Source organism: Terrapene carolina, unplaced genomic scaffold (assembly GCF_002925995.2).
Source record: "Terrapene carolina triunguis isolate 2854851 unplaced genomic scaffold, T_m_triunguis-2.0 Scaffold67, whole genome shotgun sequence".
In the NCBI taxonomy this organism is placed as follows: domain Eukaryota; kingdom Metazoa; phylum Chordata; order Testudines; family Emydidae; genus Terrapene; species Terrapene triunguis.
In genome coordinates this window covers 647,498-651,721 of record NW_020664418.1, presented here as the reverse complement: position 1 = coordinate 651,721, position 4,224 = coordinate 647,498, and positions in this window count along the sequence as shown.

Genomic DNA, 4,224 nt, shown 5'->3' with positions numbered 1-4,224 from the left:
GAGGTGGGGGGGGTACAGGGAGGTGGGGGGGGCAGGAGGCCCCGAGGGACGGGGGGGTACAGAGAGGTGGGGGGGCAGGAGGCCCCGAGGGGTACAGGGAGGTGGGGGGGGCAGGAGGCCCCGAGGGACGGGGGAGTACAGAGAGGTGGGGGGCAGGAGGCCCCGAGGGACGGGGGAGTACAGGGAGGCGCGGGGCAGACCCCGGGGAGTCCGGGCGGGAAGGCGCCGAGGGGGAGGAGGGGTACAGGGAGCGGCGGGGGGGGGGCAAGCCCGTGGGGGCGGAGTCTGGGACCCAGCCGTACTGGGGGGGGTCCAACCCCGAACCGACGTGGGCTAGGGGTTTCCCGCCGAGACTCACCGTCCGGCCGGGCTCACCGCGCTGACACGGGCCGGGGGAGGCGACGGCTGCTGACTCCGACACAAGCCCCGGCGGTCCTCCTCACCACCGCCTCGCAGCGCCCGCCCACTGCCTCAAGCCCATAGGCCAACGCCCCCGCCAATCAACATCACACCCGCCCTATCCGCGCCCCTTTCCGAACGTCCCCCGCCCTCTTCCGGCATCATCCTATCAGGAGCCAGAGGGCTCCACCTCATTTGCGGAAAATTGAGCCCATCCAGGGAGTAGGGCAGGACTACAGACCCCGGCATGCAACGCGCCGCCCTGCCCCAGGTCAGGCCTGTGCGCAGCATGCCGGGATTTGTAGTCTCAGCTGTAGACATCAGGCAGGGTTAATAGGTGTGTAGCAGCGTGGCTCCTGCGGGCAGGGTGGTAGCTGTGCTGGGCTGCAAGGCTGCCTACACACAGGGCGAGCCGCCGCTGCAGCGGGGCTGGGGCGCCTTCAAGCCGGGCAAGGGAAGTTTTATGATCCTCATTTTACAGATGGAGAAGGGAGGCTCTGGGATTGCAAAGCTGCCCACAGGCAGGGCTGGGAGCAGTGCTGCTCTGCACGTAGGGTGACCAGATGTCCCCATTTTATAGGGACAGTCCCGATTTTTGAGTCTTTTTCTTATATAGGCTCCTATTACCCCCCACCCCCGGCCCAATTTTTCACATTTGCTGTCTGGTCACCCTATCTGCACGTGACTGGGAACCAGTGCTGTGCAGCAGTGAGACTCAGATGTGTTTGTCCCCAGTGGAAAATTTCAGGAGATGGCAAATTTCCATCGCTAAAGTCTGAATTCTAAGCCCAGTCCGCCTGGCTTGAAAAGCATCATAAAGCTCCTTGTACACTCACAAAAAGAGAGGAATAGTGAGTCTCCCTCTGGAAGCTGGGAAGTTAAAATCTGGGGATCATTTAGGAGCCCACCAGAAACCAAGTCTCAGTGAGTACTGTACAGTTAAAGGAGAACTGTCTGGTCCTTTAGACCCAAACCGTGCATACATGTTAGTTAGAATTTTTTTAAATGTCAAGTAAAAGAGTTTCATTGTTATTTTTATTTAAACATATGGACATATTTGCAATTCAAAATTGCATCAGTGTCCTACTGCATGGGAATCAAAAAAGGGATGGCCCAGACCCTCAAAGGTATTTCGGCTCCTAACTCCCATTGATTTCAATAGGAGTTGAGTTAGGCACCTAGATACCTTTGAGGATCTGGGCCCATATGTTATTCTATTGGTCCCCGCAGTCATTCTATCACAGCACCTAGGGTGACCATACAGCAAGTGTGAAAAATCAGGACGGGGTGGGGGGTAATAGGAACCTATATAAGAAAAAGACCTCAACATTGAGACTGTCCCTATAAAATCGGGACATCTGGTCACCCTAACAGCACCACAATCCTGCTGATGTGGTGGTGGGCAGGGGAAGGACACAGACAGGAAATGGAAATTGTTCCAGATTAAATTCTGTAACCTTATTCCTGCCTATGAATGCAATTACACATTGTATAAGGTATTATTAAATGATGATTAATTATTATTATTGAAGCAAAGGAGTGCAGCTAGTGCATTATATCTATGGGGTGTAAACATGGGTAATGTGGCTGAACCTGACAGTGTTGCCAACATATTTGGTGTTTGTCTTAAAGCCCCAGCTTCTGGAGTCTAGTGATTATATGAGAATTTAAGCTTTTGTTAAAAATATAAGTTTCTAGCCCTGATGGGTGCAGAGAAAAGCTTGAAAATGTGACCTGAATGCATCCTAAATTCAAGGGATAAATAAAAATGATCAAGCATTTTTTTTAAAAGTCTCATGATTTTTAAGGTAATTTCATGATTGTTTGGGGCCTGACTCATGATTTTTGGGTTGGAAATATTGGGAAAAAAAAAAAAAAAAGGCATGTATCCAGGACAAAGAAGAACTGAGAAATTACAGAATGACATTAAGGAATCACAATCAAGCAAATAAGGAAAGCATGGAAGAATACAGATGTAGTTATATAAATACCAAGTATTGTAATGGATCAAATGCCACAGCTCCCATTAATGTAACTGCAGTATTTTGTGTCACAATACCTTCAATGAGAAAGGTACTAGCTGCCTATCAATCATATTCCAGTCTGTTCAGTGCACAAGGACTAAGCAATCAAGGAAGTTGACAATCAGGCTTTTGACACCTGAGGTGGAAATTATTGACAGAAGAGACAGATAGGGTTAAAAAAAACAAATGAATTCTGTGTGTTGGGCCAGATTCAGGACTTTAGGAGATGTTTAAAGTGAAGTGCAGGTGAACGTGCTTTGCTGATTCAGGGCCCTAGTTTGCACAAAAGAGGGAGGAGGGAGAGGAGGGCAGGAAAGATGTGAAACAGACATGTATTTTGTATAGCAAAACAAGGGATATTGCTGGACAACAGGATTATACCAGAGAAGGTGGTCTAGGGTCTGATCCAAAGCCATAAAAGTCTGTCCACTGATTACAGCAGTCTTTGATTCAGGCACTTAAAACTCAGCTCTGTTGTGAAAAGTGATTCTGTAAAAATGGCATTGATCGCGGAGTTTCTTGTTCATTGTGTCAATGTCTCCAGGTTAAATTTACATAATTTATAAGTAAACAGCTGTTTCTTCTAACTGTTGGCTCTGCACATTCCTGCCTGGGCTCTGACTGAGAGTCAAGCTATGTGCTTTCCATCTAATGCACCATCACTAATGATGTAAGATCTGCAAGGCCTTACTCTGCTCTCAATGACACCTGTGCAACCCTATGTCTTCAGTCGCATTGCACAAGCATAAGCCATTGGACATGCACCTGGAATGTAGTAAATAATGCTGTTGGTGAGGCACAAGCTGGAATAGACTCCAGGCCGGCTCTGTGGGGCTGACAGAAGTGAAACATATTTATGCCACTAATGTACCTGGATCTGTCCCTCACTATACACAGAGGGAGCAGATCTCTTACATTTTTACACAGTCCTTTTAAAGAATGGAACAGCACTTAGTTATTAAGGCTGGTAAACTGGTAAAACCTCAGGGCTGGATGATGCCATGCCTGAGCAAATTGGGTGGCAAAAGATATAGATCCCTATACTCTCTGGCAACAACAGAGGGACTGGTGTTGTGAAGAGAGGCCACACCTGAATATAAGATGGGATTCTAAGGGAGATCAAAGCAACTAAATGCCAGTCAGCAGTGGGGAAGACTTAGGGTACATCTACACTACAGGGGGGAGTCGATTTAAGATATGCAAATTCAGCTACGTGAATAGCGTAGCTGAATTCGACGTATCACAGCCGACTTACCCCGTTGTGAGGACGGCGGCAAAATCGACTTCCGCGGCTTTTTGTCGGCGGCGCTTACTACCACCTCCCCTGGTGGAGTTAGAGCGCCGATTCGGGGATCGATTGTCGCGTCCCAACGGGACGCGATAAATCGATCCCCGAGAGGTCGATTTCTACCCGCCGATTCAGGCGGGTAGTATAGACCAGACCCCATAGAATGGCAGATTAGGCGGAGGACATGGGAACACCTAGGAATCTCTGAACTAATACAGGATAGTCGGTACGGACTCATACAAAGGTAAGTCAGGTACCTAGGTAAACCATTCCAGTGCTTCACCACCCTCCTAGTGAAAAAGTTTTTCCTAATACCCAACCTAAACCTCCCCCACTGCAACTTGAGACCATTACCCTTGTTCTGTCATCTGCTACCACTGAGAACAGTCTAGATCCATCCTCTTTGGCACCCCCTTTCAGGTAGTTGAAAGCAGCTATCAAATCCCCCCTAATTCTTCTCTTCTGCAGACTAAATAATCCTAGTTCCCTCAGCCTCTCCTCATAAGTCATGTG